Consider the following 18,025-nt stretch of genomic DNA (forward strand, 5'->3'; position numbering starts at 1 on the left):
TAAACAAACGGCTGGTTGGACGGGTCCCTCGGACGGTTCACGGTGCTGCGGTTCCCTGCAGTTAGCGGTGACGGTCTCTTCCCTGCACCTTTGAAATGTCTGTTTGGTAGCGGTGGATTCCCACCGGTTACCCGCTCCCCGACTGCAATCTGTGCCGGAGGAGCTCCACACTTTGCCCGCAGGCGCCGGCCCTGGGAAACTGGTGCCTTGGCGGTGGCGGTGTTTCCCCGTTGTGGTTGGACCTTTGCCGTCAATCAGGACTTGCTTGTTGGGGGATCTACGTCCCCTTCACTAACGGATTTAGAAATTTACAGCGACTCCAAGCCTTGCTGGGATCCGAAAGCCCCTGCTCTGGTGCTGACTGCCCTTTGTATACTGCTCCAGACCCCCGGATACACACAGCCTCCGTGGCCCTTCCAGCAACCTCCAGACAGTCCCACTGCAGATCTTCACCACTGTCTGCTGACCTTGCTGACTCCGTCTGGGCACACAGCCACAGACCAACTCTAGGCCTTCTGTCACTTTTCCTGCTGTTTCCTCCTTTACTACCTTCACTTTCACTTTCTTAACTCCTCCACTTTAGCTCCTCACTCCTGCTCCTCCCTGAGCTATCTCCTGAGCTCATCTGCACTCAAGCCCTGCCTGGGCTAATCTGCCTGGCTTCTTCCTGCCTCCAGTGTTGTGAGCTCCTCGGTGGGCGGAGCCAACCGCCTGGCCCACCCCCTGGTGTGCATCATCAGACTCCTGGAGGAAGGCAACAAGGATTTTTGGGTTAGCTGGTGTACCTACAGGGAATGTGGGGTGCTTGTGTGTTGTTATCTGTGTCCCCTGGCTTGCCCAGGGCGACACATTCCCCCTTAGCAAAACGCAGACCGTCCTCGGGCTGCCCGTCCAACACCGGTTTTATTTTCCTTTTTGTTTTTCTGAAAAGGTAAACGGTATAACATTATAAACGGTAAATAATATACATTTTTAATCACAACTCTTCCCAAGACGGGAGGCACATTTACTTTTAACGTTACAACGGTGTACGGTCACGGTTTCCGCTCTCTCCCACCCAAGCAACCTGGCCCTGATGCTGCCCCTAAAACCCAGGCAGCACCCCTTGACCCACAGTCCAGCACAAGTTACCCGAGCGGGATCTGTCCTTCCCCTCCAGAGGGTGGCCACCGGTTCCTTTGGTGGCTGGGCCCCAGCCTGCTCTGCTGAGGGCCCTCCCTCCAACCTGCCTCTCCGGAGGCGGCATTGCGGAAACGGTAACGGTACCCAACATATTTACAAGCCACTTAACGTTTGTGGTGCCCTGCAAGTTCACGGGCTTGTCCATGGATAGTTCCCATGCAAGACTTAAACGGTCCCCACGGGGACAACGGTGTCGGCTCCAGCCGGTTGCAAATCACAAAGCAAATCTGGTGAAGTACTCGGTATCATTTCACTTATCATTCTTTCAACAACTTTTTCAAAACTTTTTCAAACAAACTGCAACACTCTTACATTTGCGAACCCCTTTCATTCATAGAACGGTCTCCCTGTACCTAAGTGGGGGTCTACCTAGGTTGGAACGGGTGGACCTTCGGGGCCCGGTGTCAGTGGTGCTAGACAGTGGGGTAGAGGGAACAATCGGTTCCTCCTCCCTGCTATAGTCTGGAGCAGGCGGAGGTGCAGGGGGGCTGGGTACAGGTTCATCCCTGGGCACCGGCACTGGTTCTGGCTCACGGTTGACCGCTTCCACTACTTCTTCATCCACGGGTTGTGGGAACAGTATCACTGGAAGAATCACCGCGCCATCCTGTGAAGGCCAGTCTGCTGGGAAGTCACCCATTACAGTGTGGATTACCTCTGCTGCCTTCTCCACTGGTGGAGGAACCGGTACTTCAGCCTCTGCCTTCAGCGCTGGGGGGCATTTTTTTAGATGGTCCCGGGAAACTGTGGCTAGGGTGTCCCCTTGGTCACGACCGATCTGGTAAGTCTTCCCGTCTCCCCATTCTGTGGGTTGTATGACATAAGGGACTTGCTCCCACTGATCATCCAGCTTGTGGGTTTTCCTCTTCCGTTTCAGCACCACATCCCCTGGCTGGAAAGGACCTGCGGGCACCTTCTGGTTGAACCGGTGCTCCTGCTGCTCTCGGCTTCGACTGAGGTTCTTCTCCACATACTCCTGGATTTGCCGGTACTGTGCCCTCCTCCGACTTTCCCACTCTGCCGTTGAAGGGAGTGCTTCTGGGGCTTCCAACCCCATCTCCAGATCCACCGGCAGGCGGCCAGGCCGAGCCCTCATCAGATATGCTGGGGTGCACTTCGTCGAGCTGGACGGGATATTATTGTACATGTCGACCAAGTCAGGTAGCTTTTCCGGCCACATGTTCCGTTCCTCCAGCGGTAGCGTCTTGAGGAGCCCCAGGACCAAGTGATTCATTTTCTCGCACATGCCGTTGGTTTGGGCGTGGTACGGAGTGATCCGGATCTTCTTGCAGCCGTACAACTGGCAGAATTCATGAAACACCTCTGCTTCGAAAGCCGGGCCTTGGTCAGTCAATACCTTCTCGGGGTACCCATGGGGTCGGCAGAAATAAGCCTGGAACGCTCGAGCAGCGGTTCGACCAGTTAGGTCCTTAACGGGGACCACCACCATGAATCTTGAGTAGTGGTCCACCATGGTCAATGCGTAGGTATACCCACTTCGGCTAGGGGTGAGCTTGACATGGTCCAGGGCGACCAGCTCCAGCGGCTGATGGGTGACTATGGGATGTAACGGTGCCCTCTGGCTAGTCTCGTCCTTTCTCCTCAGCGTACAAGGACCGCACTCTCGGCACCAGGCTTCCACCGATTCACGCATCCCACTCCAATAGAACCGCTCCCTCAACAGCATCTCCAGCTTCTTCCACCCGAAGTGGCCAGCACCATCATGGTATGCCCGCAGGACAGTAGCGACATCAGCTTGAGGAACGATCAACTGGCATATTTTCTCATGGGTCTTCGGGTTGATCAGCTCACGGTAAAGCCTCCCTTGGTGTAGGTAAAGCCGTTTTCGTTCTTTCCACAAGCGTTGGGCTTCGGCTGGAGCGGCAGGGTCTATTCCCATAGCACCTTGTTCCACCAGAGTCTTGACAAGGCGGACAGCCGGCGCTTGGTCCTGGGCGTTCTGCCACTCTTGACTGGGCCGCGGGTCCAGATCTACCCTCTGCTGGCATACTTGTACCCTCTCAGCAGGCGGCTGGTGAAACGCAGGCAACTCGATCTCCTGGAGGTCGTCATCCTCGCACCCCTCTTCTGACAAATGGGGCATCCGGGAGAGTGCATCAGCATTTATGTTGACACGACCAGCTCGGTACTTTATGGTGAAATCATAGTTGGCTAGCCGGGCTACCCACCGCTGCTCCAGCGCGCCCAACTTGGCCGTGTTCAGGTGAGTCAGCGGATTGTTGTCCGTAAACGCGGTGAAGGTTGCTGCCGCCAAGTAGTGGCGGAACCGCTCCGTGATAGCCCATACCAACGCCAATAGCTCGAGCTTGAAGGAGCTATAATTCTCGGGGTTCCTTTCGGTCGGCCGGAGTTTTCGGCTAGCGTAGGCAATCACCTTCTCCTTTCCATCCTGGACCTGGGATAGGACCGCTCCCAGCCCCACATTACTGGCGTCCGTGTGGAGGATGAACGGGCGCCCATAGTCAGGGTACGCCAGGACCTCTTCTCCGGTCAAGGCCGCCTTCAACTGGCAAAAGGACTACTCATGTTTGTCCTCCCACGACAGTGGGGCTCCAATGGGTCTACCACCTTTGGTCTGTCCCACGAGGAGATCTTGCATGGGGGCAGCCATCTTCGTGTACCCCTTTATAAAGCGCCGATAGTACCCCACCAGACCCAGAAACTGCCTTACTTCCCTCACTGTAGTTGGTCTCGGCCAGCTCTGAATGGCAGTAATCTTCTCAGGGTCGGGGGTGACACCATCCGCACTCACCACATGCCCTAGATACTGAACCCTGGGTTTCAGCAGGTGGCATTTTGAGGGCTTCAACTTCATCCCGTACTTGGCAAGGGACGCGAACACCTCGGCCAGGTGCTCCAGATGGGCTTCATACGTCTGGGAATAAACAATCACATCATCCAAATACAGCAGGACGGTCTCGAAGTTTAAATGTCCCAGACAGCACTCCATCAACCGTTGGAAGGTCCCGGGGGCATTGCACAGCCCAAACGACATGCTATTGAATTCGCAGAGCCCCATCGGGGTGGTGAAGGCGGTCTTCTCCCGGTCCTCGGGAGCCACGGCCACTTGCCAGTATCCGCTGGTGAGGTCAAGGGTCGAGAAGTAGTTTGCGGTTCTCAGTGCAGCCAAAGACTCTTCAATACGAGGTAAGGGATAGGCATCTTTATGGGTTATCTGGTTGATCTTCCGGTAGTCCACACACATCCGCATGGTACCATCCTTCTTCTTGATCAGTACCAACGGAGCGGCCCAGGGACTACAGCTGTCCCGAATAACCCCTGCCTCCTTCATATTCCTCAACATATCTTTGGCACACTGGTAATGTGCAGGGGGAATAGGTCTATACCTCTCTTTGATAGGGGGATGTTCACCTGTGGGAATGTGGTGTTGGACCCCCTTGATCCGCCCAAAGTCTAGGGGGTGCTTACTGAAAACCTGTTCGTACTCCTGCACCACCCTGTGTACACCGGCCCTGTGATGTGTAGGGGTATCATCAGTGCCTACATGTAGCTGTTGGTGCCACTCCTTTGTGTCCCCCTGGGGTGGAGGAGTGCTGGGGGTAGGTGGGAGTGTGGATGGACTGGCTTCATGGATAGTGTGAGGGTCCAGGGTGAGCAGCTTGGCAATGGTGGCATATCGGGGGAGCCTGACTTCTTCCTCCCCACAGTTCAACACTCTCACGGGAACTCTCCCTATCTTCACATCTACCACCCCACGGGCGGCCACTACAGTGGGCCAGTGTTCGGAGGGCATGGGCTCCATCATCGCAGGGTAGTCACGCCCCTGAGGCCCTACTGCTGCCCTACACCAGATCATCATCTCACTCCTAGGGGGCACAGTCAATGGAGCAACATCCATCACTCTCACTCCACCAATCTCCCCTCCTGTTGAGCTTACATGCTGGCGGTACATCAGGGCGCGGATCTCACGCTGCACAGCCCTCTGCCGGCTCCCCGCCGCTGTGGCGGCTAGCTGTTGCAATAGGTTCAACACATCAGCCATGCAGTGTTCCATCACATTGGTTCCCAGCACTATTTTCGGGTTATGATCACTGGGTTCATTCATGATCACAATCATACCCTGGTGTTGCAGTTCAGCTTGCCCCACTGTCATAGCCACTTGTTTATACCCCACCTGGGTCAATGGAAGTCCATTAGCGGCAATCAAATTTATACTATTGTCTGGAGGCGCCAGCTCGTCTGTGGCCCAATACTGCCGATACAACGTGTACGGTATGGTAGTTACCTGTGATCCAGTGTCCAAGAGAGCCATCACTGGTATGCCGTCCACAGCCATGGGGATGATAGGGCGGGCCCCGACATATCGGTCTCGCCAGTCCGGGGGGCCACGGTGTTCTACTCCTGAGGATTAACCCGGGGCCCCAGGGGTTGCTCGTTTAACGGGCACTGTCGGTAATAATGGCCCGGCTTACGGCACTTGTAGCAGATTGGGGGTCTGCTCCGCGGGTTGTTAGCGCTTCTCCGCTGCATCCAGAGAACATCTTCGGGACTGTCAGCAAGCTGTATCTGCGCTGGAGGCTGAGATCTGGTCAGAGGTGGTAGCGCAGCAAGGATCTTGGCAAGGTCTCCGTCCAGGCGACGGACCTGGGCTGCCAGTTCTTCCACTGTGCTGCTCGAGGCTGCAGGTATTAAGGATGTTGGTTTGGCTGGGGCCGCCACAACGGGAGCTGTCTCGACGGGCCACGGGACGGGTTCCAGGACTTCAGCAGCTGGGGGCTGTAGTGCCTTGATAGCCCGCTCTTTTAACACAGCAAAGTCCACATCAGGGTGTTCCAGGGCCCACAGCCGGAGTTGTTTACGATCCTCAGGGGACCTCATCCCCTGCGCAAATTGCTCCACTAACATCTTGTTGCTATCCGCCTCATTAATAGAGCTCACCCGCTTCAGCGTGCGGAGGGCGGTCTGCAGACGTAGAGCATAGTCCCGAACGCTATCTCCAGCTCGTTGCCGGCACTGGTAAAACTGCATCCTCAGCTCAGCTTCAGTCCGGGTCTCGAAGGCAGTCTGTAGCTTCTCGAAGATGGTGGCTACAGAGAGCCGGTCCCCCTCGGCCCAGGTCTCCGCTTCCTGCTCCGCCGCACCGGTTAACTGGCCTAGCACTATCGCTGGACGTTGCTTATCAGTCAGGGGGTACAGCTCTAGCAACGGGTTAAGCTTTTTCCGGAAGGCCTGTAGGGCATCCGGTTTCCCGTCATACCGCGGTAGCCAGGCAGCTCCGGGCGCATAGGGCAAGGAAAACGGCATGACCTGAGCAAGCGCGGGGGCCGCGGCACCTCCCGCCGGTACGACCGGGACCTGGGCAGGCCCATTCCCATCCGCGGGTGCCGCTGCGGCTGCGACCACCGCTCCTCCAGCGGCTCCGTTGGGCGCAGACATCTTGTTTCCGTCCCCCTTAGCTCTTTCCGGCTCCTCCTCTCTCGGGGCGGAGTTTTGGCCTTCGCGCTTCTACTGCTCGAGAAGACGCTCGAGCGGGAACTTTTCGCGCCAAAGATGGCGGCTTCTGAAATTTTTCTGCCGGATGCCTCCGGCGGTAACAAGGCGCACCTCTACCTGACGGCAGAGCGGTAGGATCCTGTTCGTGACGCCAAGTTGTCGCGGGCGGGGAGGAGGGTGTCAGCACACCGCGCTCACCCCTTCTGCTCGGGTCCGGCAGCTGCTCCTGGTGGCTCGAGCTGTGGGCCGGATCTCGGGGTTTCTCGAGCGACACTCCTCGCCCGTGAGTGAAAGGGGGGTTTTGTGGTTGGGTGTGGGGATTGTTATAGTTCGTGACGCCACCCACGGTTGTGGTGATTGCACCACCGCTGCTCAGTGTGGGGGTCCCGGGGATGGTGATGCGGAGCAGCCAGGTGTTGTGTTGCCCCCTCCGTGGGTAGGGGTTGGTGATCCCGGGGCCCAGTGGGGTGCAGGGGCGCAGGGGCAGCGCTGTGCCTTGCGGCACTGAGGTACTCACTCAGCCAGTAAACACGACACAGTTCTCGGTAAACAAACGGCTGGTTGGACGGGTCCCTCGGACGGTTCACGGTGCTGCGGTTCCCTGCAGTTAGCGGTGACGGTCTCTTCCCTGCACCTTTGAAATGTCTGTTTGGTAGCGGTGGATTCCCACCGGTTACCCGCTCCCCGACTGCAATCTGTGCCGGAGGAGCTCCACACTTTGCCCGCAGGCGCCGGCCCTGGGAAACTGGTGCCTTGGCGGTGGCGGTGTTTCCCCGTTGTGGTTGGACCTTTGCCGTCAATCAGGACTTGCTTGTTGGGGGATCTACGTCCCCTTCACTAACGGATTTAGCAATTTACAGCGACTCCAAGCCTTGCTGGGATCCGAAAGCCCCTGCTCTGGTGCTGACTGCCCTTTGTATACTGCTCCAGACCCCCGGATACACACAGCCTCCGTGGCCCTTCCAGCAACCTCCAGACAGTCCCACTGCAGATCTTCACCACTGTCTGCTGACCTTGCTGACTCCGTCTGGGCACACAGCCACAGACCAACTCTAGGCCTTCTGTCACTTTTCCTGCTGTTTCCTCCTTTACTACCTTCACTTTCACTTTCTTAACTCCTCCACTTTAGCTCCTCACTCCTGCTCCTCCCTGAGCTATCTCCTGAGCTCATCTGCACTCAAGCCCTGCCTGGGCTAATCTGCCTGGCTTCTTCCTGCCTCCAGTGTTGTGAGCTCCTCGGTGGGCGGAGCCAACCGCCTGGCCCACCCCCTGGTGTGCATCATCAGACTCCTGGAGGAAGGCAACAAGGATTTTTGGGTTAGCTGGTGTACCTACAGGGAATGTGGGGTGCGTGTGTGTTGTTATCTGTGTCCCCTGGCTTGCCCAGGGCGACACACTCCGAAAGAGCACACCTCCATGTGTTGAACCCATTGTGGCTTTAGGCCAGAGGTAGGCAGGGATAGGGTGTCGATGCAGGCCACCACCACAGTTGGTAACGCAGAACGGTTAAGACCAGCTCCTGTCCTACCAGTCCTGCTTGTGCAGCCCAGTGGCATTAACAGGCCTGCTGCTGCTGATGCGCCTGCTGTCCACAGGTGTGCCCCTACGCACACGGTCAGCGTACTCAATGGCCCCTGTGTTGTTAACAGGGAGTTCCTGGGCTGGGCGGGCATGTGGACCCTGTGACGCTAACAGGGCTCACAGTCTCCAGATCCGAATGGCGTCTAACTCGGTTCAGGCAACTATTAGTTTCATAGCCACACAGCTCTGTATCCTCCACCAAACCTTCCAGTTGCCAACCTCTCCTTTTCCAACTGGGAGCACGGTGGACACTGACTGCTGATGGGGATATATACCTTTCTCTTTCTTTTCTTATTAATTTTCGTTATATAGCGGTCACAGATTATATACCACTTTATCCAAATCTGCCAGTCCCACTGTAACAGATGGTGTTTCTTCAGCAAATGTTACAGTTGCTTAACCTCCAAATCCACGGACCAAAACTTTTTTCCCCTTTCCAACACACCTGTTCCCCTTTCCAACAGCATCTGTCCTTTTTCAACTCATTTTGGGATATGACCAAAAGTGCAACTGTGCAGGGACACCGTACTCAACGCCATCTCATCACAGCAGCCATCCCTCGGTCCCTCCGATGTGGACAAGGAAAAGACCATTTCCTCCTATCCATGACAAAGCGTTGAGATTCACTCTGTGCAGCACTGGTGTTTAGTGGAAAAGTAGATCTAAGATTGCGTACCCCATTCTGCAGATACTCCTCTATACGTGCGTCCATTTCTATGGCAGGAATTAGTTCGCCAAATTTTGTCTTGTACCGGGGATCTAACAGTGTGGCAACCAAGTATTCAGGATTACTTCAAATTCATACAATCCGAGGGTCATGTAGGTAGTGCAGCAAGAAGGCGCTCATTTGTCTTGTGCATCCAGGAGGACCAAGTCCTTGGTGTGTTGGTGGCAGAGAGGTGAGAATCGTGCATCCTTCCTCTGCCCTCTCCCCACAACCTCGCACAACCGAAATGTGAGCAAGCTCTCACTCATCTGCTGAGTCTTCCATGCCCATCTTATCAAAAACAGTTCAATCGAATTGAGTTTAAAGACAAAAATATATAAAGAACCTCAATTACCAGAATAAAATGTAACCTTTATTAATATCTAAATTTAGTTAAAATACACCCAGTGACTGTGAGCACACAGGGGCATACAAGCAAATAAGAGCATTACCAAGTGGGATCCCTCTAACAAGGGAACTGCTCTTAGCTCTGGGGAAATGTATACTGGTGTATGTGTAGCATATACCCCCTTTAGAAAGCTAATTATTCTTTGATGCCCCCTAGATATCAAAAAGCATTCATTACACCACAGGTGCACAAAAGGGTAGAAGGAGTGGACAGTCTCTATGGAGTCCCTATCTCACCCTATATATGCTTACTCCTACCTACCGACGGGGGGTTTGACGCCGTAACTTTTTTGGGCGCCCCCGTTCCACGTCGGCTTTCCCTTATGCACCCTACCTCAAGGTGAATGAAAACTATACAAATCTTAGAATTCAAAAATAATTCAAAACATTCATGGATCAGATTAAATGCAAATATTGTACAACCTGTACGATGAATGCGCAAAAGGGACCTAAATGTCTAATCCTCTATGCATTCTGATTATCAAATGATGGGTGTAGCTGGCACCATGGGGGCGGAGTAAAGTGGAAGGGGAGACAATCTCTATGGCCATCGCCAGTTCGTCCTCCATTTCTTCATGGGCTCCTGCACTTTCATCAACACTTTTTGCTGATACTATGCGCCCTTGTTAATCCCTCTCCCTCACCATGAATGCCGCATAGGTGCCGCTGACCATCTGGACCTCGTAGATCTTGTTATCCCTTCCGCATATGACTCCTCCTGTACTTCCTCCCCTTCCTCTTGTCCCAACACCTGACTCCGAATAATAATTACAGTGTGCTCCATCATGTAGATGACCAGAATTGTCACGCTGAGAATGACATTGCCAGTGCTAAACATCTTCGTCGACATTTGTGAACTGTGTAGCAGGGTGCATAGGTCCTTGATCTGACACCACTCCAGCAGCGTGATCTGCACCACCTCTTGATCAAGTTATCCCAGGCTATATGTCATACCGTATTTCAGCAGGGCTCTGCGGTGCTGCCACACACGCTGCAACATGTGCAGATTCCAATTCCTGCGTGTCGGAACATCGCATTTCCGGCGTTTAACTGCCAGACCCTAAGACTTCCGGAGTGATGAAAGTTGTTGAGCTGCTGTGTGCGCACGATGGAAGTGAGCACATAGCGAGCGTGCCCGCTGCACAAGTCCATGTAGGCCGTGATGGTGTTTTAAAAATTGCTGGAGAATTCGGTTCAACACGTGAGCCATACAAGGCACGTGTGTCACATTGCCCTGAGGATGGCCCGCAGCCAGGTTTGCATCATTGCCGCACACGGCTGTTAAGTCACCAACGGAGTCCGCTCCGTCAATTTGTACTCCGGTCGCCAGGTGACAACGTGTTCCTTTCATGAATAGTGCTGATGATGGGAGAGTAGTCGATGCCAGCGGCGCAGGTGGACGCAGGTTATGCTCACCCACTGGGCTGCATTACCTTGACAGATGCAGAATCTCTGGCTGAATGTAGCTGGTGGGTATCTCACAGATGAAATACCATCATTCAGCTACAACCAATGGGAAGACACCACACCCTTTTTTATGCCCATCCTGTCTGCAGACCACTGCCAGCCATAGCTATGAACCTCTGGTTAATTTTACCCCCAGTTCAGTTTTATGATTTTGTGTGCTTGTTACCTGACTACTTTTCCTGCTTGCTGTTTATGTACCTTGTTGGCCGATCCGCATTTCACCTCTGCTTGTTTTCTGATTAAGTCCTGGCCGTCCCATTCTGTTCCTGTTCCTCAATTAATGTTTTGACCCTGCCTGACTACTATTCTCTGGAATAGCGGTGTGACTCACATTTCCCATACATTTCAAAGTAAAACTTTGACCGCCTGATGGCATTGAGCTCTGCTGCCAGCATAGTAAGGAGGTGTGTGGTAGTCCTTGTGCGCAGTTGCAAGGAAGTGTGGCCTGACCACACAGGGTTTGCGCCAAGGTGGAGGACCCACACGAGGTTGAAGAGGCAGAAGCAGTGTATTAACTTCTACATACAGAAGAAGGATTGAAACAACTCGTGGGGACGGCAAGACTTGTACAGCAGACCCTTCTCCATCTCTCACCATAGTTTGCCAGTGCCCAGTCAGTGACATGTAATGACCCTGTCTATGCTTACTGGTCCAAGTATCTGTGTTGAAATGCACCCTGTCGCACACAGATTTTCTCAAGGAAGTGGTGATGTTGTGTGCGACATGCTGGTGTAGCGCGGGCATGCTTTTCTTGGAGAAGCAGTGGTGATTGGGCATCTGGTACTGGGGCACAGCGACAGACATAAGGTCTCTAAAATCCTGTGTGTCCACTAGGCGGAAAGGCAAGATTTCGGTAGCCAACAGCTTACAGAGGGATAGAGTCAACCACTTAGCTTTGTCATGGGTCGCAGGAAGTGGCCTTTTATTTGACCACATCTGAGGGACAGAGATCTGGCTGCTGTCTGTAGACGGTGTTGAGTAGGGTGTCCCTGGAAAAATGCAGGTTTGTGAGGAAAGTGCAGGCGGAGACATGATGTTGCCTTCATCTTGCCTTCAGATCTGTTCATCTTGTATCATTTTTAAAAAACACAGCAAGCAAGGGTTACTCCAAGCGGAGTCTCCCTTTTTTCCAAAAATTGGGCACACAGACACCCCATCAGTGGCAGCACTTGTGCCCTAGTTGCAAACAGGATGTTTTGATTTGCATCAAGCACATTCAAAAATACGGCATAATTAACCGTCCCCAGCATGACACCGGGGTAGGTAGATAAAGTCTTTGCTGAACCATGACTTGGTCATCTTGGCTCCTTTTAAAAACAATGTAAGCAAGGGTTACTCCAAGCGGAGCCTCCCTTTTTTCCACAAATTGTGCCCCACACACACCCACCCATTCAGTGGCAGCAGTTGTGCCATAGTTGTACACTTCACAGCTAGATTTGCATCAAGCACATTCAAAATCCACAAGCATTTACTCTCCCCAGGATGACACAGGGGTTGTAAATTCATTCTGGATCCATGACTTGTTAATTTTGATGAACGTCAGTCTGTCCACATTGTCACTGGACAGACGCGTGCGCTTATCTGTCAGCACACACCCAGCAGCACTGAAGACACGTTCAGAGACAACGCTGGCAGCTGGACACGACAAAATCTCCAAGGCGTAACTGGATAGCTCTGGCCATTTTTCTAGATTTGAAGCCCAAAATGAGCAAGGCTCTATTTGCAAAGTCATGGCATCGATGTTCATTTGGAGATACTCCTGTATCATCCTCTCCAGCCGTTGACTATGTGTCAGACTTGTTGTCTCTGGTGGCCTTGCAAAGGAGGGTCTAAAAAAATTATGAAAAGATTCCATTAAATTGCTGTTACCAGCACCAGATACGGTCCTACTGGTACGTGTAGACTGTTGAAGATGACGAGACCGTCCCATGTTTGGCAAGTTAAAACTGGGAGATTCACTCCCTGCACCTGCACGGTTGTTTGGTGGAAAAGCGGATCTAAGATCGAGTAACAGCTTCTGCTGATACTCCTGCATACGTGCGTCCCTTTCTATGGCTGGAATTATGTCACAAAATTTGGACTTGTACCGGGGATCTAATAGTGTGGCAAGCCAGTAGTCATCATCACTTCTAATTTTGACAATACGAGGGTCATGTTGGAGGTAGTGCAACAAGAAGGCACTCATGTGTCTTGCGCAGCCATGCGGACCAAGTCCACGCTGTGTTTGTGGCATAGAGGTGCTAACCGTTCTTTCTTCCTCTGACATCTCCCCCCAACCTCTTTCAACTGAAATTTGAGCAAGGTCCCCCTCATCTGCTGAGTCTTCCATGTCCATGGACAGTTCGTCCTCCATATCTTCATGTCCTCCTGCACCTTCCTCAACATCTCGCCTGCTACCATGCGCCCTTGTTGATCCCTGTCCCCCATGGTCCCATGCCTGTCGCCTTGGTGATGATGAACGTCTGGACCTTGGTGATGTTGTTGTGTCTTGCGCATATGAATCCTCCTGTAGTTCATCCCTTTCCTGTTGTCCCACCCCCTGACTCCGAATAGTGTTTAGCGTGTGCTCCAGCATGTAAATGACTGGAATCGTCATGCTGATAATGGCATTGTCAGCGCTAAACATATTCGTCGCCATGTCGAAACTGTGCAGAAGGGTGCATAGGTCCTTGATCTGAGACCACTCTAGCAGTGTAATCTGCCCCACCTCTGCATCTCATTGGCCTAGGCTATACGTCATGACGTAATGCACCAGGGCTCGTTGGTGCTGTCTCTGTATCATGTGGAGAGTCGAATTCCAGCGTGTCGATACATCGCATTTCAGGTGATGAACCGGCAGGCTGAAAGACTTCTGGAGCAATGCAAGTCAAGTCAGCTGCGGCGTTTAAACGGCAGAAGTGAGCAGAGAGTGACCATGCCCTGTGCAGAAGCCCATCTAGGCCGTGATAGTGGGTTAAAATTGCTGGACAACAAGGTTAAACACGTGAGCCATACAAGGCACGTGTGCCAGCTTGCCCAGGCGAAGGGCCACACCCAGGTTTGCAGCATTGTCGCACACGGCCTTACCAGGCTGCAGGTTGAGTGGAGACAACCATTTATTTAACTCGGACCGCAGAGCTGACCACAACTCCTCAGCTCTGTGACTCTTATTCCCAAGACATGTCAAGCTAAAGACCGCCTGATGCCGTTGCGCTCTGCTGCCAGCATAGTAATGAGGGTTGCGTGATTCCTTCTGCGCAGTGAGAACGCTGGTGGCCTGACCAGGCAGGCTTGGGGCGGAGGTGGAGGACCCAGATGAGGTGGAGGATGCAGAAGCAGTGGCGGAACTTGGACAGACAGAGGATTGACACACAAGTCGTGGGGACGGCAAGACTTGTGCAGCAGACCCTTCACCATCTATCACCATAGTTACCCAGTGGCCAGTCAGCGACATGTAACGTCCCTGTCCATGCTTACTGGTCCAAGTATCGGTGGTGAAATGCACCCGTTCACACACAGAGTTTCTCAAGGAAGCGGTGATGTTGTGTGCGACATGTTGGTGTAGCGCGGGCACACCTTTCTTAGAGAAGTAGTGGCGACTAGGCATCTGGTACTGGGGCACAGCGACAGACATAAGGTCTCTAAAATCCTGTGTGTCCACTAGGCGGAAAGGCAGCATTTCGGTAGCCAACAGCTTACAGAGGGATAGAGTCAACCTCTTAGCTTTGTCATGGGTCGCAGGAAGTGGCCTTTTATTTGACCACATCTGAGGGACAGAGATCTGGCTGCTGTGTGTAGACGGTGTTGAGTAGGGTGTCCCTGGAAAAATGCAGGTTTGTGAGGAAAGTGCAGGCGGAGACATGATGTTGCCTTCATCCAACGTTGGTGCTATCGATGTTTGAGAGAGCTGTACACAATCACTTGTTTCCCCTTCCAAACCAACTGACGACCTACCAAGCAAACTGCCTGTTGCGGTTACAGTGGTGGAAGTTGTGGGTGGAAAAACAGGTGTGACAGCTGTCCCCACAGTCCTAGAAGATGACAAGCGCGCGGATGCACTGGAAGGGGCAGGCGGTGGATGGTTGGCTCCGCTAGGCCGCATTGCAGCACGGTGAGCTTCCCACCAGGCCATACGATATTTATTCATGTGACGATTCATGGAAGAAGTTGTCAAACTGCTGAGGTTTTGACCTCTACTAAGATAACCATGCCAAATGTTACAGATCACATAATTTGGGCGATCTTTTTTTATGTCAAAAAAGGACCAGGCTAGGCAAGGCTTAGAGGCCATGCGACCTGTTGATCCACCCCGAATAATGCTCAGAGGCAGAGTGGTGGCTGAGGATGCAGTTGTAGACGTGCTACCAGTGCTCCGACTGTGTCCAGGAAGGCGCAAGGTTACTTCGTCGTCGGTTGCATCCTCCTCCACCGCCTCTGTTGACCTCCTCGAGTGTCTGACTGTGGGTTGACAGTAGGTGGGATCTAGAACTTCATCATCAATTGTTGTGTTTGCACTCCCCTCCCCCTCAGACCGAGCCTCTTCTTGCCCTGACCGAATATTTCAGTTGTCATCCCAATCGGGTATCTGCGTCTCATCTTCATCATTATGTTCCTCATTGTCTATAACCACAGTTGTTGGAAAGGCAGCATTTTGGTAGCCAACAGTTTGCAGATGATGAAAGTCAACCTCCAAGCCATGTCATGCCCTTCTAGAAGCATGTAAAACACAGCGAGGGGACTCCAACCACAGTCTCCCTCGTTTCCACTAACTGGGCCACACACACCCCACTTGACTGGCATCGGTTGAGCCCCCTTTTGAAAAAGAAAAAGATGCTTTGCATGAAGCACTCTCAAAAATACGCGTGCCTTTCCCGTCCCCTGGCTGACCCAGGGGAAGAAAAGTCCTCTGAGAGCCATGACTTGTTCATCTTGGTTCTTTTAGAGACACAGCGAGGGGACTCCAACCACAGTCTCCCTCGTTTCCACTAACTGGGCCACACACACCCCACTTGACTGGCATCGGTTGAGCCCCCTTTTGAAAAAGAAAAAGATGCTTTGCATGAAGCACTCTCAAAAATACGCGTGCCTTTCCCGTCCCCTGGCTGACCCAGGGGAAGAAAAGTCCTCTGAGAGCCATGACTTGTTCATCTTGGTTCTTTTAGAGACACAGCGAGGAGACTCCAACCACAGTCTCCCTCGTTTCCACTAACTGGGCCACACACACCCCACTTGACTGGCATCGGTTGAGCCCCCTTTTGAAAAAGAAAAAGATGCTTTGCATGAAGCACTCTCAAAAATACGCGTGCCTTTCCCGTCCCCTGGCTGACCCAGGGGAAGAAAAGTCCTCTGAGAGCCATGACTTGTTCATCTTGGTTCTTTTAGAGACACAGCGAGGGGACTCCAACCACAGTCTCCCTCGTTTCCACTAACTGGGCCACACACACCCCACTTGACTGGCATCGGTTGAGCCCCCTTTTGAAAAAGAAAAAGATGCTTTGCATGAAGCACTCTCAAAAATACGCGTGCCTTTCCCATCCCCTGGCTGACCCAGGGGAAGAAAAGTCCTCTGAGAGCCATGACTTGTTCATCTTGGTTCTTTTAGAGACACAGCGAGGGGACTCCAACCACAGTCTCCCTCGTTTCCACTAACTGGGCCACACACACCCCACTTGACTGGCATCGGTTGACCCCCCTTTTGAAAAAGAAAAAGATGCTTTGCATGAAGCACTCTCAAAAATACGCGTGCCTTTCCCGTCCCCTGGCTTACCCAGGGGAAGAAAAGTCCTCTGAGAGCCATGACTTGTTCATCTTGGTTCTTTTAGAGACACAGCGAGGGGACTCCAACCACAGTCTCCCTCGTTTCCACTAACTGGGCCACACATACCCCACTTGACTGGCATCGGTTGAGCCCCCTTTTGAAAAAGAAAAAGATGCTTTGCATGAAGCACTCTGAAAAATACGCGTGCCTTTCGCCTCCCCTGGATGACCCAGGGGAAGAAAAGTCCTCTGAGAGCCATGACTTGTTCATCTTGGTTCTTTTTTCAAAAGCGAGGGGACTCCAACCACAGTCTCCCTCGTTTCCACTAATTGGGCCACACACACCCCACTTGACTGGCATCGGTTGAGCCCCCTTTTGAAAAAGAAAAAGATGCTTTGCATGAAGCACTCTCAAAAATACGCGTGCCTTTCCCGTCCCCTGGCTGACCCAGGGGAAGAAAAGTCCTCTGAGAGCCATGACTTGTTCATCTTGGTTCTTTTAGAGACACAGCGAGGGGACTCCAACCACAGTCTCCCTCGTTTCCACTAACTGGGCCACACACACCCCACTTGACTGGCATCGGTTGAGCCCCCTTTTGAAAAAGAAAAAGATGCTTTGCATGAAGCACTCTGAAAAATACGCGTGCCTTTCGCCTCCCCTGGATGACCCAGGGGAAGAAAAGTCCTCTGAGAGCCATGACTTGTTCATCTTGGTTCTTTTTTCAAAAAGCGAGGGGACTCCAACCACAGTCTCCCTCGTTTCCACTAATTGGGCCACACACACCCCACTTGACTGGCATCACTTGATCCCCCTTTTCAAAATGAAACAGATGCTTTGCATGAAGCACTCTCAAAAATACGCGTGCCTTTCCCGTCCCCTGGCTGACCCAGGGGAAGAAAAGTCCTCTGAGAGCCATGTCCACATTGTCAGTGGACAGACATGTGTGCTTATCTGCCAGAAGACCCCCAGCAGCACTGAAGACAGGTTCCGAGAGAACGCTGGCTGCAGGACACGACAAGATCCCCAAGGCGTACGTGGCGAGCTCAGGCAATTTATCAAGATTGGAAGCCTAAAATGAGCAGGGCTCAAGTTGCACAATAATGGAATCGATGTTTCCTTGCATATACTCATATATCTGTGTGTCCTCCTCTTTTTCCTTGTCCAGCTCTTTTGTTTTCACATGAGTATATGTCCTTGTCACTTTCCCATGTGTTGTGAGTTGTTTGTCACCTTTTGGACACCTTTGAGGGTGTTTTCTAGGTGTTTTTCTGTGTTTGTGATTGCCTGCATTGTTTCCTATGCAGTTCGAGTTCGGTTCGTCGAACGTTCGACGAGCCGAACTCGAACGGGACCTCCGTTCGGCGAACCGGCCTCGAGCCGAACCGGGACCGGTTCGCTCATCTCTAGTAAAGGGGCATTCAGCCACTTTCTGGAAGTTTTTTTTCCTGAAAGTCCTTCAGAGAAAAACA

The sequence above is a fragment of the Anomaloglossus baeobatrachus genome, chromosome 3 (genome assembly GCF_048569485.1).
Source record: "Anomaloglossus baeobatrachus isolate aAnoBae1 chromosome 3, aAnoBae1.hap1, whole genome shotgun sequence".
In the NCBI taxonomy this organism is placed as follows: domain Eukaryota; kingdom Metazoa; phylum Chordata; class Amphibia; order Anura; family Aromobatidae; genus Anomaloglossus; species Anomaloglossus baeobatrachus.